The sequence below is a fragment of the Schistocerca nitens genome, chromosome 1, assembly GCF_023898315.1.
Source record: "Schistocerca nitens isolate TAMUIC-IGC-003100 chromosome 1, iqSchNite1.1, whole genome shotgun sequence".
NCBI classification, from domain to species: Eukaryota; Metazoa; Arthropoda; class Insecta; order Orthoptera; family Acrididae; genus Schistocerca; species Schistocerca nitens.
Genome location: NC_064614.1, coordinates 200,429,355 through 200,451,165, shown reverse-complemented (window position 1 = coordinate 200,451,165; position 21,811 = coordinate 200,429,355). Strand labels below are relative to the sequence as shown.

At 42.8% G+C, this 21,811-nt stretch overlaps 1 protein-coding gene across 1 annotated transcript in view; it reads right to left on the bottom strand.

The window, feature by feature from the left end:
* Positions 1 to 20,637, bottom strand: part of LOC126245613 (small integral membrane protein 14) — a 104,658-nt gene extending 84,021 nt beyond the window's left edge. Inside the window, exon 1 of the mRNA XM_049948331.1 lies at positions 20,523 to 20,637. The gene's annotated coding sequence lies outside the window, so the exon portion shown is untranslated. The remainder of the gene's footprint in view (positions 1 to 20,522) is intronic.
* Between the last annotated feature and the right edge of the window lie 1,174 nt (positions 20,638 to 21,811).

Sequence of the window (21,811 nt, the reverse complement as noted above, 5' to 3'; positions counted from 1 at the left end):
ATGGTTATTTACATCTTTGGGCGGGTTTAGTGACATCTCAGAATAGCCAAAGGGACTGTGTCTGTGATACAATATCCACAGTCAATGTCTATCTTCAGGATTTCTTGGAACCGGGGTGATGCAAAACTTTTTTTGATGTGTGTAAGAGAGAAGCTTAACTGGAAGGTTATTTAAGACCTTTTATTTCTCTCGATCTCACACTCTCTGGCCAATTGCTTTCCTCTTTATCATCCTGCAGTATTTGAGAGGACTCCTTCCAAATCGAAGATAATTCCTAACTCGACGACTTCTTCTAATCCAAGGTAACAGATTTCTTCTAATGTATAATCCAGAGGGTGTGTCTGAAGGGTCAAAGATGATGGAGGTGGATGTTATCGATTAATTACAGTGTGCTCTCTCACCCTTAGCGTCTATATCGTCATACAGGATGCGCTGTTTTCATTATTTGCCACATTTAATTTATTTTAACTTTGTGGCCGTCTTTTGATCCTGTCGCTGAGGCAATCAGGGAAGACATGCGCGCCCGCGTGACTCTGAATGGTGAAAACTTTCTTCTGTGTGTTACCGTAGTTTAACAGTTCGCATATCGTATTTTCTGAGGCGGAAATTGGGGATCCATCCAGAATTTGCCTGAACGAGCACGGAAAATGTCTTTAAACACACGGAGGCTGGATGATGTACCAGACAAGTGGTCGTTAATCCGCTGTATGGATTCGATCCTGTTTTGGCTCACTTGCGTATCTCACAAGTTAGCTCCGATTGCGTCTAGTACGCTATTCATCACGAATGAAACCTTTTCCGTAACTAAAATACGCTACCAGTAGTAAACGGATACGTAATCCGAGTGTTCAACGTCTGCCTTTACCGGTCCGCAAGTCGTGGTTAGTCCTGAGCGCTGAACGGTTAACAAAGCGTGACGCCAGTAAGCTTTACCCAGCTGCACCGACCGTCCGCGTCCTCGGCGCCTTATTGCGAAACAGTTTTCTTTATCTCGCTGGCTGGCATCCGCTGACGTCCTTCACAGGCGGTCGGTTATCCGGCTAAGCCGCGCCGGCCCTGTCGCTGCAGCTGCTCCGGGCAACAACACTAAATAAACTCCGGCGTCCTCAGGTGCTTCAGGGGTCGCACGCTAACTCTTTCTTCTGATAGTCATAAAATTTGTGCCTTGATCTAATGGTGGTGATACAAGTTGCAACCAATATTTTAAAATTCTGGCTTGTTGCTGACATTTTAATTATGTCAGCGATGCTTTGGACTTCGAAGACCAGTTGAGTGGAATGTATAGTGTACTGAAAAAAAAAAGAAAAGATCTAATAGGGGAACCTCCCCATCGCACCCCCCTCAGATTTAGTTATAAGTTGGCACAATGGATAGGCCTTGAAAAACTGAACACAGATCAATCGAGAAAACAGGAAGAAGTTGTGTGGAACTATGAAAAAAATAAGCAAAATATACAAACTGAGTAGTCCATGTGCAAGATAGGCAGCTTCAAGGAGAATGTGAGCTCAGGAGCGCCGTGGTCCCGTGGATAGCCTGAGCAGCTGCGGAACGAAAGGTCCTTGGTTCAAGTCTTCCCTCGAGTGAAAAGTTTACTTTCTTTATTTTCGCAAAGTTATGATCTGTCCGTTCGTTCTGTGTTTGGTGTCTGTGTTTTGCGACCGCACCGCAAAACCGTGGGATTAGTAGACGGAAGGACGTGCCTCTCCAATGGGAAACGAAAACATTTGATAGCAAGGTCATAGATCAACCGATTCCTCCACAGGAAAACATGTCTGACATATACTATACGGCATGTGCGCCACATGACAGGAATATGTTGTCGACGCACCTAACTTATACACTTGGCGAATGGGTAAAAAGATTCTTCTACCTTACCCGATTTAGGTTTTCTTGTGGATGTGATATTCACTCCCAAAAAAGTGATGAAAACATAAGAGTTTGTCACATAAACTGCAACAAATGAATTGTCTGAAAACAAAAAATTAAACTTTTCACTCGACGGAAGACTTGAATCAAGGACGTTTTTTTTAATTTTTATTTTTTAAAAATTTTTTTTCATTGATGTAGATATCAATGTGCGAACAGTCATAGTTAATCAAGCCTGGAAAACCAAAACAGAATGAAGACACTATCGAAGATAGTAAACATAAATAACATGAAAATAAAGCCACCACTTCGTAGTTAGGCTTCCCAGCGACTGCGCCCACTGATAAAGATTGTTCAATATAGGATCGTTTGCAGTTCGTTCTGACGTCATCTACCACTGCCTGGAACATTCCAGCTACACGGCGGGCTGTGAAAAGCACTCCAGAGGTAGTTTGCGAAGCATTGTCGATATCTGGTATGTCCGGAAATAGCATGATGTCTTTCTTGCAAATAGAGCCAGAAGTCAAGTAAATTCTTGTGTCCGTCACGACAGAGGTAATGGACCGCATGTCCACGTATCCAGGTGACAGAGTTGGTTGCGTCGTGGGGTAAAATGTCTCATCCGGAAACAATAACGTGCGTGCAGATATATGCTCCGGCCTAACTCGCAAGAGATAACCCAGCATCTGCCGCACTAGGTGCCAAACCGGTTCCGCCTCTCCACAGTTGAGGCGGTGCTCGTCAGAATCTACTTTATTACAACCCACACAATTGGGAGATTCTGCCATGTGAATATTGTAGAGACGTTCTTGCGTCACCAGCTTCCCATTAACGACTACATACAATTGGGAAACAACATCGGAATCAAGCATGGCATCGTGTACAGTCTTCCACACCATTCGCCACCGTAGTCAGGATATTTTAGTTCGACCACATTGAGGGGGCGGCGTTGCTGCATGTCGTGATATAGGCGTCGAGTTGTGACCATCTGCGGTGTCGTGAGCGCTACACTGCAATAACTTTGTTCTAAATAGAAACGTCCTATATAAAAGAGGGGCGCTGGGATGTCCTGTAATGGCACGGGCGCTCTTAGTGAAGCAGGTCGCAGCGCCGTCAGAAGCAGACTCGTGAGGCTCGTAGGACAACGGCGCAGCAGACATAAACGTGAGCTAACATAGAGGGCAATGGCCCTGACCTTTCGTTCCGCAGCTGCTCACGTTAACCACGGGACCACGGCGCTCCTGAGCTCACATTCTCCTTGATGCTGCCTATCTTGCGCATGTACTACTCAGTTTGTATATTTTGCTTATTTTTTCATAGTTCCACACAACTTCTTCCTGTTTTCTTTGATCTGTGTTCAGTTTTTCAAGGCTTATCCACTGTGCCAACTAAATCTGAGGGGAGTGCGATGGGGAGGTTCCCTTGTAAGATGGACACCAACAAAAGCAAAAAAAAAAAAAAAAAAAAAAATGGTTCAAATGGCTCTGAGCACTATGGGACTCAACATCTTAGGTCATAAGTCCCCTAGAACTTAGAACTACTTAAACCTAACTAACCTAAGGACATCACACACACCCATGCCCGAGGCAGGATTCGAACCTGCGACCGTAGCAGTCCCGCGTTTCCGGACTGCAGCGCCAGAACAAAAGCAAAGAAAGGGTAATGGGGTGTAGTCGATTTACAACAGGTCACGTTGATTGAATTAGATTAGGGAAAGAGTGGTAGACGAGTTTTGTTATTCGGGTAGCAGAATAATTTACGACGTCAGAAGTAAGCATATACAATGTAGACTGGAGTAGCAGGAACAACTGTTCTGAAAATGAGAGTTTCGAAAATCGAGTAGCGTTAGCACACCTTTTTTTTGAAAGATTTTGTGTGGAGTGCAGCCTTCTAGGGAAGTGAAACATAGAAGGTAAATAGTACAGACAAGAAGAGAATAATGTGGTGTTACAGAAGAGTACTGAAGATTTTATGGGTAGATCGGATACCAGTGAATGGGTACTGAAAGGAGTAGGAGAGGACAGAAATGTATGGTATGTTGTTGTTGTCATTGTGTTCTTCAGTCCTGAGACTGGTTTGATGCAGCTCTCCATGCTACTCTATCCTGTGCAAGCTTCTTCATCTCCCAGTACCTACTGCAGCCTACATCCTTCTGAATCTGCTTAGTGTATTCATCTCTTGGTCTCCCTCTACGATTTTTACCCTCCACGCTGCCTTCCAATACTAAATCTTGACTAAAGGATTAGTTTGATTGAACACAACAACAACAGCATTAACAACACCAATATTTACGAGAACCGAATATCGCACCCAAGCAACACCACATAGACGTGAAGGCCTCACACTGCGGGAACTCTTTAAATCGTGATGTCAGCCAGAAGTAGCCGGCACGGTAGCTCAGCGGTGCTCCGTCAGAGGGTTAGCTACCCTCTGTAATAAAAAAAACTGAGTGAACGGATCAACAAAGAACCTGAACGGGTGTCATCCGACGTCCGCCACGATCAAATCCAATGAACTGGCATGGTAGCTCAGCGTGTTCGGTCAGAGGGTTAGCTGCACTCTGTAATAAAAAAAAGGGAAGAAAACTGAGTTAATCGATCAACGACGAACTTAAACGGGTGTCTTACGACGTCCGCCCCGAGCAGATGCAACGAACGAAAACGAACAAAAAAATGCTGGCACGGTAGCTCAGCGTGTACGGTCAGAGAGCCGGTTGGCCTCTGTAATTAAAAAAAAAAAAAAACAGATTGGAAGGATCAACTAACTTCAATGGAAGACATGTGCCATCAGCGACGACAAAAAAAAGGTAGGTATGGGAAAATCCGACCGGTTAAACGCTAGACCGGTATTTTTAGGCATTCGTTTGGTCTCTGTTATAACAGATGTTGTTTATTTTTTTACTAACAACTGTTTAAAAAACCGAATTATCGATTAGCCATGGCAAAGTGCTAAAATTTTTCGTTTTTAAATAAACCTTTTTTAAAAGAGGTGTAATTTTATTCGTAAAATTTTGCATTGGTTTGAAATATTGCGTCATTATAGGAAATGTGAAAAACGAACATTGCTACTTTAATAACAATACCGACAGAAACAAGCAACAAACATATAGTATATGAATTGGTACAACATTGCTGAGACAATAATGTCACTGTTGGCGTGTGTCGTGGCTTAATGTACACGTGAACGTGCAATGTGCAAGACCTGCCCCCATCTCCTCCGTAAAGCCATTAAAATTGCTACACCAAGAAGAAATGCAGATGATAAACGGGTATTCATTGGACAAATATATTATACCAGAACTGACGTGTGATTACATTTCCACGCAATTTGAGTGGATAGATCCTCAGAAATCAGTACCCAGAACATCCACCTCGGGCCGTAATAACGGCCTTGATACGCCTGGGCATTGAGTCTAACAGAGCTTGGATGGCGTGTACAGGTACAGCTGCCCATACGGCTTCAACACGATACCACAGTTCATCAAGAGTAGTGACTGGCGTATTGTGACGAGCCAGTTGCTCGGCCACCATTGACCAGACGTTTTCAATTGGTGAGAGATCTGGAGAATGTGCTGGCCAGGGCAGCAGTCGAACATTTTCTGTATCGAGAAAGGCCCGTACAGGACCAGCAACATGCGGTCGTGCATTATCCTGCTGAAATGTAGGGTTTCGCAGGGATCCAATGAAGGTTAGAGCCACGGGTGGTAACACATCTGAAATGTAACGTCCACTGTTCAAAGTGCCGTCAATGCGAACAAGAGGTAACCAAAACGAGTAACCAATGGCTACCGATGCCATCAGGCCGGGTGATACGCCAGTATGGCGATGACGAACACACGCTTCCAACATGCGTTCACCACGATGTCGCCAAACACGGATGCGACCATCGTGATGCCGTAAACAGAACCTGGATTCATCCGAAAAAACGACGTTTTGCCATTTGTGCACCCAGGTTCGTCGTTGAGTACACCATCGCAGGCGGTCCTGTCTGTGATGCAGCGTCAAGGGTAACCGCAGTCATGGTCTCCGAGCTGATAGTCCATGCTGCTGCAAACGTCGTCGAACTGTTCGTGCAGATGGTTGTTGTCTTGCGAACGTCCCCATCTGTTGACTCAGGGATCGAGACGTGGCTGCACGATCCGTTACAGCCATGCAAATAAGATGCCTATCATCTCGACTGCCAGTGATACGAGGCCGTTGGGATCCAGCACGGCGATCCGTATTACCCTCCTGAACCCACCGATTCCATATTCTGCTAACAGTTATTGGATCTCGATCAACGCGAGCAGCAATGTCGCGATACGATAAACCGCAATCGCGAAAGGCTACAATGCGACCTTTATCAAAGTCGGAAACGTGATGGTACGCATTTCTCCTCCTTACACGAGGCATCACAACAACGCTTCACCAGGCAACGCCGGTCAACTGCTGTTTGTGTATGAGAAATCGGTTGGAAACTTTCCTCATGTCAGCACGTTGTAGGTGTCGCCCCCGGCCCCAACCTTGTGTGAATGCTCTGAAAAGCTAATCATTTGCACATCACAGCATCGTCTTCCTGTCGGTTAAATTTCGCGTCTGTAGCACGTCGTCTTCGTGGTGTAGCACTTTTAATGGCCAGTAGTGTATGTTTGCAATTTCTTTAAGTTCTCTTTCATTCCTATGAAACAATAAAAGTGGAAGGATGTTATGGTAACTGTAATAAATTAAAAATTCAACAACAATTCATTCATAGTATTCAATAAAAACAGAAATTAGCCGATCTACTCCCGTTGTCTACATAATAGGCAATTAGCTGCGTGTACCTCTTGAAAACGGACAAATTAACATGAAAAAAAAGAGTTATTCTATCTCAGTTTTCACGCTTCAGCGCCGACTACTCATAATGCTCAAATTGTGATAGGATACCTGGCTGGGACATGATTTTTCAGCAGAGTTTCAAAAAATTAGAACCAATATGAGAATACTTGTGATTTTTGTAGTATTCACGCACCTACCACTTTTCAAGAAAAGCAGCGAACAGTGGACAGGCTACGTTTTCATTTATTTGCCTATTTAATTTTATATATTGATTCTAGATATGTTCAAACTGAGAGAGTGAATCTTTGTTCGATTCATACGTTTATTACAGGAAATAATAGGAATAATAATTCGAAAATCGATTATTTCAGAAACCGGTTATATTGAGCGGTTTTAAAGACAGATTAAATTGGCGTGGAAAAAACCGATGTAAGTGAAAACCGGTTGTTTCACCGGTCGTTTCAGCGAAACCGCCACCGGTAGCGAGAAGTGGCGATAGTCAACGGGCGTCTTTTGCCACAACAACGTCTCGGGTATAATGTGTGGTCGTTACGAGATAGTTGTTTGTGCACACAAAAATCATATTACATGTTACTAAGTTGAGTTTATGTGAGTTTCGTGCACTATAATCTTCGACTATTCTCGTATAATATACGTTTCACTTGGCTAAATACACTCCTGGAAATTGAAATAAGAACACCGTGAATTCATTGTCCCAGGAAGGGGAAACTTTATTGACACATTCCTGGGGTCAGATACATCACATGATCACACTGACAGAACCACAGGCACATAGACACAGGCAACAGAGCATGCACAATGTCGGCACTAGTACAGTGTATATCCACCTTTCGCAGCAATGCAGGCTGCTATTCTCCCATGGAGACGATCGTAGAGATGCTGGATGTAGTCCTGTGGAACGGCTTGCCATGCCATTTCCACCTGGCGCCTCAGTTGGACCAGCGTTCGTGCTGGACGTGCAGACCGCGTGAGACGACGCTTCATCCAGTCCCAAACATGCTCAATGGGGGACAGATCCGGAGATCTTGCTGGCCAGGGTAGTTGACTTACACCTTCTAGAGCACGTTGGTGGCACGGGATACATGCGGACGTGCATTGTCCTGTTGGAACAGCAAGTTCCCTTGCCGGTCTAGGAATGGTAGAACGATGGGTTCGATGACGGTTTGGATGTACCGTGCACTATTCAGTGTCCCCTCGACGATCACCAGTGGTGTACGGCCAGTGTAGGAGATCGCTCCCCACACCATGATGCCGGGTGTTGGCCCTGTGTGCCTCGGTCGTATGCAGTCCTGATTGTGGCGCTCACCTGCACGGCGCCAAACACGCATACGACCATCATTGGCACCAAGGCAGAAGCGACTCTCATCGCTGAAGACGACACGTCTCCATTCGTCCCTCCATTCACGCCTGTCGCGACACCACTGTAGGCGGGCTGCACGATGTTGGGGCGTGAGCGGAAGACGGCCTAACGGTGTGCGGGACCGTAGCCCAGCTTCATGGAGACGGTTGCGAATGGTCCTCGCCGATACCCCAGGAGCAACAGTGTCCCTAATTTGCTGGGAAGTGGCGGTGCGGTCCCCTACGGCACTGCGTAGGATCCTACGGTCTTGGCGTGCATCCGTGCGTCGCTGCGGTCCGGTCCCAGGTCGACGGGCACGTGCACCTTCCGCCGACCACTGGCGACAACATCGATGTACTGTTGAGACCTCACGCCCCACGTGTTGAGCAATTCGGCGGTACGTCCGCCCGGCCTCCCGCATGCCCACTATACGCCCTCGCTCAAAGTCCGTCAACTGCACATACGGTTCACGTCCACGCTGTCGCGGCATGCTACCAGTGTTAAAGACTGCGATGGAGCTCCGTATGCCACGGCAAACTGGCTGACACTGACGGCGACGGTGCACAAATGCTGCGCAGCTAGCGCCATTCGACGGCCAACACCGCGGTTCCTGGTGTGTCCGCTGTGCCGTGCGTGTGATCATTGCTTGTACAGCCCTCTCGCAGTGTCCGGAGCAAGTATGGTGGGTCTGACACACCGGTGTCAATGTGTTCTTTTTTACATTTCCAGGAGTGTATATTATTATTATTGCCGTACTCCACTGCTCATTTTTCACGTGTGTCGCAGGCATTTTAAAGCTAGCAACATTATCCGGGGAGTAGCTGCCAGCGACGAAAAAAGTGGAAAAACCAAATCTGCTTCACATTCGAATCCAGATGCTGTTCCATGCATTTTTCCGAACTGCCTGGTCTACCTAACTTCAGCTGCAGGGCCATCCAGAAGGGGATTAGTGTAGTCAGCCACAATCAATATTTAAAAAGAATATCGTATAAAACCCTTCAGGAACTGTAAGATGAAGGTAATGTAATATCTTTACAGAAGAACTTGGTGAAAACTGTGAGAGGAGAGAGTTTTATGTTGATGTATATCGGTCTATATCTTTAGTTAATGTATAGTGTGACTGATAATAATTTGAAAGTGGAGGTCTATTCAAATGGATGTTCATTAACTTGCAATTGACGAATGTTAACACAGTGTGACTGATAATAATTTGAAAGTGGAGGTCTATTCAAATGGATGTTTATTAACTTGCAATTGACGAATGTTAACACTGACAGAGTTACTAATATAACTGACCTGAATTCCATCACTGATCAGTGTGATTGCACCATAGATAAGTATAAAACTAAAAGCTCTCCATGAGAGGAAATGATGTTACGTTTAATAGAATAGTTACTTGTGCAGTATAAAAGCCTCAGTAGTTTCATGAAGTCACAGCTGTCACAAAAACAGCAGACTGTATGATACTGATTTTATAATGTTCTGTTCCCTTTTGCTCTTAATTTCACCTCATGATTATAACACTGACAGAAGTCGAAGTCAGCTAATTTTCTCCCTTCCAAATACTTAGAAAACTTTATGTTCCAACTTTTATGATAGTCGAAGAGTAGAATAAAATTCTAGTAAGTTTTCGCGATACATTGTTGACAAAGTGGATATTTTTCAAGAACGTGAAAGACATGTCTTATTGACGGTAAATGAAATTTATATTAAATCATATATGGATTAGAAAGGGGGTGATACATTACTAGCTACATCACCTCGTGTATTCAGTATTCAGAGTATTTTATAAGCCAATAAAGAAGTTGTACGTATTATTCCTGTCATTATCCTGACAGCTGTTGATCAGACTCAGGTCATTAAACGTGACATAGCAGGATTACATGCACAAAACTATCTAAATACAGTCTCCAGATCGCTCGCCTTTATTTCCATGTGAGCAGTTTTGAGCCAGCTGCCCATTTTCAGATCAAAAAAAAAATTAATTTTGAATCTGAATATGGGCACTGGCCCGAAACCGGTCATGTGGAAATAAGGGAAAGCGATCTGGAGACTGAATGTGGCCTTTTTTGTGTAACTCTCGATCGTGGACACTCCCTCATAACGATTACGTCTAGTTGCGATAAAGGATTACATATATCTGGTTTGACAGTATTAGCTGTAGTCACTGACAACAATGCTGTGAACAGTGAAACAATGTCTTTCGTTGCAACTCTGTCAGAGCTGAAAACCCAGTATTGTCACGCTTCATCAAATGAGAAAACTCTTTTGAAATCTTTCATCTGTTTAAGGGCATCAGAAATTATTGGTTAAGCCAAAAAAATGAAAGACTACGTTTGTGTTCCAGTTTCAATAAATTATCTCATAAAGCTTACTATGAAATTGAAAGAAACGATCTTGTAAAACATAGCTATCATTTTCCAGTGGAAGCCCTCTGGACAACAAGTTTTGTGAGACGAAATATTCAGTGTGTGTGCAAGATATTCAGTGACGATGTAGGAAAAGGACTTGTTATGTTAACTGACGAACAACATTTACGAAATGGAAAAGAAACAGCTCCATTTTTGCGAATCATCATTGTGTGATGAGTGCTATAAATGTGGAAAACACACTCCAACAATACCTCATAAACAAAACTGTACACGAACAGAAAATCTTCCTCAGAGACTTTTTAGTTTGGCTGGAGCACTGGAAAAATATAAGTGCTGGGTCACGGAAATTATTCTCACAAACTTATACTGCTGTCAGGCGTACCACAAAAGAAGTACTTCGGCTTGCAGATTAATCTATACACTGAAATGCCGGCCGCGGTGGTCGAGCGGTTCTAGGCGCTTCAGTCCGGAACCGCGCGACTGCCACGGTCGCAGGTTCGAATCCTGTCTCGGGCGTGGATGTATGTGATGTCCCTAGGTTAGTTAGGTTTAAGTAGTTCTAAGTTCTAGGGGACTGACAACCTCAGATGTTAAGTCACATAGTACTCAGAGCCATATGAACCATAAACTGAACTGGGATTATTTATTTCCTGTAAAATTTCAGACAAATGTTCTGAAATCTAGATTTGGTCCGTGCAGGTAACTTGAAGGTTTCTGTGTGACAGGTGGAAACTGAAAAGAAAATTAAGTAAATGTTTTCCATTGAACTGCCCATTGGTCATGGAATAGCGACATGCACATATACAAATGGCGGTAGTATCGCGTGCACAAAGTGTAAAAGGACAATGGGTTGGCGGAGCTCCCATTTACACTCAGGTGATTCATGTGAAACGGTTTCCGACGTGATTCTGACCACACAACTGGAATTAACGGACTTTGAACACGGAATGGTAGTTGGAGCTAGACGCATGGGGCATTCTGTTTTGGTGGTCGTTAGGAAATTCGACATTCCAAGATCAACAGTGTCAAGAGGGTGCCGAGAATTCCAAATTTCAGGCATTACCTCTCCCCACGGACAACGCAGTGGCCGACGACCTTCGCTTAACGACCGAGAGCAGCGGCGTTTGCGTTGAGTTGTCACCACCAAAAAACAAGCAACACTGTTAGAAATAACCGCAGAACTCGATACACGAGCAACGGCTTGCCGTGCGATGTGTGGGCGAACGTTGTCACGAAGAACTTGTACGCCCTTGCTCAACATTCCTCTTCTCCGGTTCTGAATTGCCCGTTTGAGTTTTTACAGAGTCTCACAGTACTTGTCAGCGTTAATTGTCGTCCCAGCAATTCAGCTCCGACGACGAGGTGAAAGAAGAGGTTCATAATTTTCTGAACAGCATGGCGGCGAGCTGGTATGACATGGGCATACAAAAACTGCCACAGCGTCTACAAAAATGCATTGACAGAAATGGTGATTATGCCGAAAAATAGCTGAATGTTCCAGCTGTAAACTGATGTAAACCATTAAATAAATAAACGGGTCTATGTACTTATAAAAATAGGAGACCTTACTTTTGGGATTACCCTCGTAGCACATACGGCCAACATATCCGTTAGAACAGTGCGGCGGAATTTGGTGTTAATGGCTTATGGCAACAGATGAACGACGCGAATGCATTTGCTAACAGCACGACATCACTTGCTGCGACTCACCTGGGCTCGTGACCATATCGGTTGGATAACTGGAAAACCGTGGTATGGTCAAGTGAATCCCGATTTCAGTTGGTAAGAGCTTATGATACGTTTCGAGTGTGCCGCAGGCTCCACGAAACCATGGACCTAAGTTGTCAACAAGGCACTGTGCAAGTTGGTGGTGGCTCCATAATGGTATGGGCTGTATTTACATGGAATGGACTGAATCCTCTGGTCAACTAAACCGATCACTGACTGGAACTTACTATGTTCGGTTATTTAGAGACTTTTTCTGCCGTTCAACGACGCATTTTTAATGGATGACAATGCTTCATGTCATCGGGCCACAACTATTGGCGACTGTTTTGCAGAACATTATGGACAGTTCGAGTGAATGATTTGGCCGCCCATATCGCCGGACTTGAATCATATTGAACATTTGCGGGACATAATCAAGAGATCTGTTCGTGAACAAAATCCTGCACCAGCAACACTTTCGCAATTACGGACAGCTAAAGAGGCAGCGTAGCACAATACTTCTGCAGGGGACTTCAAATGACTTGTTGAGTCCATGTCACGTCGAGTTTCTGCTCTACGCCGGTAAAAAAAAAAGTTCAAATGGCTCTAAGCACTATGGGACTTAACATCTAAGGTCATCATTCCCCTGGACTTAGTAACTACTTAGACCTAACTAACCTAAGGACAGCACACACATCCATGCACGAGGCAGGATTCGAACCTGCGACCGTAGCAGCAGCGCGGTTCCGGGCTGTGCAGCGCTTAGAACCGCTCGGTCACAGCGGCCGGATCTACGCCGGTCAAAACGAGGTCCGGCATGATATTAGAAGTTATTCCATGACTTTTGTCACTTCAGTGTAGATGATACGGGTGTTACTGACCAAAATTACTGCAGCTCTAACCCCATAGCTAGATTTTCTGAAGAATTTAAAGTAACAATCAAATCACATCTCCCAGCGTTGCCCTACGCACGTTACTGTTGTGACTCGCTGCTTAAAAAATTTGCCTGTAATGGTTGTAAACAGTTTTCACTTACGCGTGGTACTTTAATGACTGAGGTAGATTGTGTAATTGAAACTATAAATAGGGGAAGGTTTGAAGTGCCCAACTGAGACATCACTGCTTTTAGTTATATTTGCTGATACCATTTTTAGGAAAATGCTGAAACCTGAAAATTAGTGAGTTTTGCTGGGTTTAGGTAGCGATCGATAATACGTCATTGATTATGTTTTTGAAGTTGTTCTGTTAACAGAAAATTGTGTGAATACAACAGACTGCGAAATGCATGCTTCAATGTTATATAAAAATATTGCTTGGATATATCTGAATCTTTTAGTAAACAATGCCTGTACATTTAAAAGTGCTCCAGGTATTCCTAACAGTACATACTCACGAAAATCACGCATTTTTTCAAAGACGTGAGCAGCTTTGTTTACAGATCTTCTTGACATGTTGTATATCCTCTGTACTAAGTAAACTACACAGCAGTTACGCCTTGTTAAATGTTTTTGTCTCATTTCGGCTTAAACAAATGTATGTGTCTTTTGTGCTGATCAACCTCATTTAAAAATCAACTCAAAACTCTCTAATTTTAGGAGCCAAACAATTCTTCTTGTACAGGCTGCTTTATGTTATGATCGCCACCTGATTATGACATCACACTATGGTCGTTTGCCCTGCTTCTAATAATTAAGACCCAGGTTGTTTTGGCCCAAGCCGGTACTAGTACCGACTTTGCCCGTTAGGTGCCTCTTCCGATGTTACAACACACGGTCTGTCACGTAGCAACTTTGTGACATTGCGCACACATCTATTTTTGTTGGATTCATGACATCATTCTCTCCTATGTCTCCGAAACGGTTGACTGAAGAACTATCATTTTTTATATCTTTACGTGGTGCATCAGCTTGATTACAAAATTGAACCGTATATATTTTTCTGAAACAATGTATATATGCATTATTATTGTGGTTCCTCGAAACAAAACGTTCTCGTTCTCTGTCGGTGGAAGACTGTCCCAATACTCGCTACTTCTCATCGTTTTCTCCTACGCTAAAACTCAAAACCGTGGACGTATATTAACACTGGTACATATGACGTCAGAAGGAGGCCCAGTAATGAATTTGAAGGGGTCGGTGGAAGAAAGTGCTAAACCTCAAATTCGTGGGAATTTGTCTGATCACGCCATCTATTTTGGTTTTAACTCCACTACACACTGGCAGCAGGTGCTTCTATTCGAACTGCTAGAAAGTGAGGTTTGGTTATATACATTGTTGTGCATTTCATTATTTATGTTGTTGTTTTGGATGAAAGCAACGTCGTCCCTGAACGTGGCAGTGATGCCGAAATATTTTACTCGTGTAAACAGGTATATGTTTGGTTAGGATGTTAATGATGACAACGATCCATTTACTGGTGACAGGAATGCAGGTACTGGCTACATACCAGGAATACATCAGATGTTTAAGATACCGTAAGTGTGGCTTAGCATTACATTGGAGCCAGTCTAATCCCAGAAGATTTAGACACACCGTCTGCTAAAATTTTGGGAAATTGTGAAATGTTAGAAGTATATAGATAGAATATTTATGAGGTAAAATATTTAGAATATTTATGAGTAAATGCCAGTAAGGTTGTTATTCACTAATTTGTTTTAACTTTAACGACAGAAAAACATATAATAAATACGTTTGAGGGTTAGCGTTGTTTTGCCTCTAGTAATGAACCCTGTTTTATTTCTCTACAGGCGTCTGTGTGTACTTATTTTTAGGAGGGAGCAAAGCATACGTCCACTGAAAGATAAGCAGGAAGCAGGTGACCACATCCTGCACGAGATAGACCACAACAATCCTGAAAAAGGAAAAGAAGTATTTTTAAAAAAGTCAGGAAACAAACAAAGAAGAACTGAAAGCAGATCTTATGAAAATTAAAAGAGGAAGTAGTTCCTCGTCACTCTGCTGGGGAACTGTGTACTCCTTCACTGCAGCGTGCAGAAATACTGTCAATGTTAAGGATGAACATTTATTGGCTTCTGAAATCTGGCGGACAATTAAATTCGTGTTTATGTGGTCTTAAAAAAACACATCCTATGAAAAGGAGGTATGGCTATGCCTTGCCACAATCTTCATGTTCGCAAAGTCCTATCACTTTAAGATTAATTTAGATGGACAATTGCAATGTGTGTACAGACAGTCTTTTCTGGCGGTCTGTGCTCTTCCCCATAACACGTGTGATCAACTTATTGAAACAACTTAAATCGCAATGCTTGCCAAAAAATGATCAAAAGTCAAGGGTCCAGGCTATCCAGAAACCTATCAAAAACATGCCTACATACGGGAGATATTAGGGCCGAATGAAAAGTCCGCATAAAGTGTGTTATAATATTATCTTGAATATGATAGCTTTATGTCGTGATTACTATCTAAGGCACTGCAAACAAAAAACGTTCAACAGAACAACGTTTTGTCGGTTATATAATATTGGATTTCTGTTACCAGAGTAAGATACTTGCAAGACTTATGATAGACTCCACGTTATACTTACCAATCCGACGAGCACTAGGATGAGATGAAAGAGGTCCTTAAAGAAGAAGAGCTGAAGCCTTGAGCATCAAACTTCAAGAAAAACGTGTCAGAGCTAAAGAAAACTCGAAAAAATACACGACATCCATCGACGTGCAGGAAACATTTCCCAGATGAAAACTTTATTGTCGTCTTGTTTTTTATTTGCGCAAGATTCGGAGATATAAAGTAAGCACTATGCCGCAGACGTCGAGTTTATGTTCATGTGGGACTAGAGTGTTGCTGGCACGGGCAGCCAAGAGATAGATAGCTGCTTAGGAAGTATGTCTGTAATGTGAAGATAAATAGTACGTCGTTGGTCATATTTCCGCTGAAGAGACAGCTTACAATACACTTGTCTTCCCTCTTCTGGAGTATTACTGTGCGTGTGCGATCTGCATCAAAAAGTTCAAAGAGGGACAGATCGTTTTGTATTATCGCGAAATAAGGGAGAGAGTGTCACGGATATGACACAGCAACTGGGGTGGCAGTCATTAAATCACAGGGGTTTCCGCTGCAGCAGGACCTTCTCATGAAATTTCAAACACCAGCTTTCTCCTTAGAGTGTGAAAATATTTTGTTGACGCCAACCTACGTAGGGAGATATGATCATCGTAATAAATTATGAGAAATCGGAGATTGGCACAGAAAGATTTAAGTGTTCGTATCTCCCGCGCGTTGTTAGAGAGTGAACGGCAGAGAAGTAGCTTAAAGGTGGTTCGATGAACCCTCTGTCTGACACTTAATTGTGAATTGTGGAGTAATCATGGATATACAGGTGCAGAGGCGTCGCGATAGCGCTATGAGCAGATTAGTCCAGGAAATTCAACTAATTTTCTTTTTAATCTACTTGCAAAGTTTCTTACTTGGCGACTGAAGGAAGCTCAGGACTTCATGGTCGCATTGACAATGAAGTCATTATAGACGCAGCACGAGTTCGGAAAGGGTAATTTCATAGAAAACATCCCCATGTTTGCCAAGAGACGGGGTATGACAATCCTGGAAACCAGCTCCATATGAATATCAACTGAAGTTTCGGATGCTTGGCTTTTCAGAAGAAGTCGATCGCTGACACATCCGATGATCGAACTGGTCATGGGAATGGACCACCACAACCAGTCCAATTTTGCCCAAATTCTACATAATGATTATTACGAGCATCGATAGCAAAATGTGTGCCAGCATTAAATACAACCGCAAAGGAAATTGGGATAACTAAGCGAATGATTGATCTTAATGAGCCACTCAAGGTAAGTCATGCATGTCTACATCTACAGGGTGTCCCGGAAGGAATAATCAATATTCAGGAATATGACAGGAACGATCAAATTCAAATGTTTCAAATGGCTCTGAGCACTATGGGACTTAACATCTGAGGTCATCAGTCCCCTAGAACTTAGAATTGCTTAAACCTAACTAACCTAAGGACATCACACACATCCATGCCAAAGGCAGGATTCGAACCTGCGACAGTAGCGGTCGCGCGGTTCCTGACTGAAGCGCCTAGAACCACTCGGCCACAACGGCCGACCAGAAACGATCATTACAAAGAAAAAAGTCCAGTAAACATGGGCTCTAAAACGCATACCTAAAGAGCTAAGAAGACTTCTTCATCTTCTATTCTGTGAAACGAATCTCTTCTCTTCAAGGTAAACACTTGAAAGCCTCCATTTACAGAATATTTTTTCTTGTTTTGGTCGATACCATAACCTCTCAAAACATGGAAGCAAAGAACTTGCTGTAAGATGGATTTATTCCACGGCGTCGAAGATGAACACTTGCTCATAGTTCTTAAGGTTGCATTTTAGAGCCGATGTTTACTATATTCTTTGCATCGGATTGTTGTATTTCTGAATATTGACCATTCCTGGTGGAAGAACCCGTATATTCCGCAAGCTGCCTTATGATGTGTGGCGGAGGGTATTCTGCTTACCACTGACATTTCCCCCCTATTTTGAGCGTGGGAATAACGACTGTTTGTAAACCACCGTATGATCTTGAATCTAATTTTACCTTCTTGTTCTTTCCATGAGACATGCGTAGGAGTAAGTAATATATTGGCTTGCCTATTCTAGGAACGCACCTTCTCGGATGAAGCTTTGATAGTTTGTCGGTAGGTTTCGGACTCATCCCGTATACACTCTTATACTTCGCTGATGCCGCACAAAGCTCGGCCACTGGAATATCTGGCTACAGACGAAGTGTGATAAAGGTAACGGGAATTTCTTAATTTCGTGGGCTTTATACATCCGATTTTCGATTTCTTTTTATCTTGTTGGTAGGAATGTTCTTGATCTATGTTTGCATTTTCAGTTGTTTTGAATATTTTGTTTATTGTTGACAGTCGATTACTCGGCGGATGTTTACTTTCGGAAGAGATTGCTCCAAGAATTTGCATTAAATTTTGCTTGAAAAGTGTAATAAAGTTCAGCACCGCATTCCATATGTTGACTGTATATTTTGGACAATTTACTATGAGTAACACAAGAGTTTACGAGTAGTTTAAAAGTTTCAAAGGAGGTCGAGTAGACGTTGAAGACGACTACCGCCTTGGACGCCCTAGCGCATCAATTACCAACGACAATTTGGAAGAAGTAAAGAAAATGGTTCTGGAAAATCGCCGAATCACATTCAGAGGGTTTGGTGATGATGACGGCTTATCCCTTGGCGCATGTCAAGCAATTTTTCTGATGCTTTCTGCATAAAACGTGTAGCAGCAAAGTTTGTTCCGAAATTGTTGAATTTCGACCAAAAACTGCGCCACGCTGACATCTCTCAGGAATTGCTGAATGAAGTCTAAAACGATCCAGAACTTCTAAAGAAGGCTATAACAGGTGACGAAACATGGATTAACGGCTATGACGTCGGAACGAAGGCCAAGTCGTCGCAATGGAAACTGTGTGAAGAGCCAAGACCGAAAAAAATTCGATAAGTTCTATCACATGCGAAGGTTCTTCTCACTGTTTTCTTCGATTACAATGGAATAGTGCATCATGAGTTCCTGCCTTAATGGTCACACGGTCAGTAAGGAATACTGCCTGGAAGTTATGTGCCGTTTGCGTGAAACAACCCGAAGAAAACTTCCAGAACTGTGGCAAAACCACTCGTGGAAAGTGCATAAAGTTAATGACCCCGCTCACACCCCAATGTTCGTTCGTGATTTTTTGGCAAACAACAAAACTGTCATGTCGCCTCAGCCACCGTATTCGTCGGACATGGCCTACTGCAACTTCTTCCTGTTCCCGAGACTGAAGAGAACCACGAAAGGACGTCGTTTTGCCAACATTAATGAGATAAAAACAGAATCGGTGAAGGAGCTGGACACCATAACGAAAAGTGAGTCCCAGAAGCGCTTGCAAGATTGGAAAAAACGCTGGCACGAGTGTATTATATCTGAAAGGGATTACTTTGAAGGGGACAAAGTTGATGTTGATGAATCAGTAAAGAATATTTAAGAAAAACAAAAATTACCGTTACTTTTTGATCACACCACACATACCAGTTACTGACGCAGAGTTCGGTGTCGTTCCCTGCACACTATTCTACAGTAGGGATAGCGGTTATCGCTGGAACAACCGGATTTTCAGTTATATCGGTTTTCTCGCATACCAGTTTAACCTGACTATTAAAACCGATCAAAGTAACCGGTTTCTGAAATAACCGACGTCGGTTTTTCATTCTTATTATTTCCTGTAATAAACACAGAAATGGAAAAAAGATTAAAAGAAATTGACTCAGTTTCAAGATGCATAGAATCAAAATATTAAATTGAATAGGGGAATAAAAGAACTTATTCCGTCGACCGTTCGCTGCTTTTCTCGAAAAGTGTTAAGTGGTTGAACACTACTAAAAATAACCAGTATGCTCCTATTGATTCTAATTTTTTGAAACTCTGCTGAAAAATCAAGCTGTAATCGGTAATCATATCACTGTTTGGGCATTACGGGTAGTCAGTGCTAATGGGTGCTAAGTGAAATTGAAGAGCTATATTTTTCGTGTTAATTTACCTGTTTTCAAGGGCTACAAGCAGATAAAGATATATTATGATATCATGCGGACACAGGCAACAGATTGGCTACTTTCTATTATTATTGTGTACTCTGAAGGAACTGTTGCCAAGCTTTAATTTATTACTATTACCATAATTTTCTTCCTCTTTTTTTATTTAATGGAAGTGTCGCACAAGTCGCTAATGTTTTAAAGCAAATGAAGCACTGTACTTCATTTCTACGTCACTTCGTAAAAATATTTCCGTACTAGGGTTGGAGGCACCCTGCAAATCGTGTACAACGGATGTCCGGCGACGAGCGCGATGTGGGGGCAAGTCTTGCTCAGTGGACGTAGTACAAGCGTACCTTAAGCCACGACGCTCGGCAACAGGGACCTTATTGTCTCAGCATTCCTGTACCAATTCTGATGCCATGTTTTTGTTGCTCGTTTCTGTCGGCAATGTTATGAAAACAGCACTGATCTCTTTTCCCATTTTTTATAATAACGCAATTTCAAACCAATGCAAATTTTACGAACAAAAATTACTCCTTTATAAAAATGGTTTATTTAAAAACGAAAACCTTTTAGCACTACTGCTAAGGCTAATTGATATTCCGATTTTTTTTCACTCGGTTATTAGTAAAAAATAAAAGAAAGCACCTGTTATAACCGAGACCAAACAAATACTGAAAACAAAACGGTTATTCAGAACTAAAATACCGTATCGTTTTTAACCGGTCGGTTTTTCCCATCCCTGTTCTGTAGTACGAATATGAGTACGTTGATGAGTGTGCCTGCTCATGTTAATAGTGACACGATAAAACTGAGTGCACAGTATTTGACAGTGGTGACAGTTGAACGCAATACGTACAGCAGAGCCGCGTCGCGTGGCGTTGCCAGCGCAGCTGGGCCGTCGTAACTACTGCCTGGCGCCTCGCTACACCCACGCTATGTAGTTGGCCGTTTGTAGCCACGGTCGCAGCGCCATACACTGACGTGGAGTTACTTCACTCGCCAGTCGCTGGCGCTCCGTGCCCAGCGAGACGGACGTGTTGCTGTTCCATACGTCGCTGACGACCGTCTCATTGTTGCAACAAAACTCATTAGCCTACCTGCAATAACATTCTTCTGATGGATTGACCCTCACAAAACTGCTACTGTTTCTTATACACAGCGCATAGCGTCAGTGCAAGAAATGTTACGCTATATTTGCTTCATCATAGCACCGACTTCCCCTCAAAATTACTTACAGGAAAATTTGCGCTTCTTGTTGTTACTGGTCGAGCTGCTTACTTTTACGCTGAAAATTAGACGTTGTGATCATTTGTCACAGTACACCCTCAATGGGCGGTGGTACCATATTAATATTCCATAACCACATCGGACGTGTGTGAAAATTACCAAACTATCAGTTTAGTAAGTCAGGTTTGCAAAATACTAACGCAAAATCTTTGCAGAGGAATGGAAAAAAGTGGTAGAAGACGACCTCGAGGTCGTGGTTTAAGTCACATCTACAGAACAGGAAGCAAAAAGTCTCTTTATATGCTTCAAGTGGTTCAAAGGAGTTTGCCACTTCATATAACTGGGATGAAATTACATTAGGTATTCCACAAGGTTCGATCATGGGTCCCCTCCAGTTCTTGATATATGTGAATGACATCCCTTCTTATGTGAAACAAGATGCTGAACTGACACTGTTTTCTGATGATAAAAGCATAATTATTAATCCAGTAAAAGAAAGTCCGATAGAAAATGATACAAATAAGGTCTTTGGAAACGTCAATAATTGGTTTTCCTGCGAATGGGCTTGCTCTGAACTTTGAAAAAAACACAGTACATCCGATTTTCTGCTGCAAAAAGTATAATTCCTTCAATAAACATAACACATCAAAAGAAGTCAGTAGCCAGGGTAGAGCATACTAAGTTTTTTGGTGTACATATAAATGAGAATCTTAATTGGAAAAGTCATATTTTGGATCTCCTAAAGCGATTAGGTTCAGCAACTTTTGCAATCAGAATAACTGCCAATTTTGAGGATGTAGAAATTAGTAAGCTAACATACTTTGCATACTTCCACTCTCAGATGTCATACGGAATAATATTCTGGGGCAACTCAACACTTAGGCAAAAGGTATTCACTGCTCAAAAGAAAGTACGAGG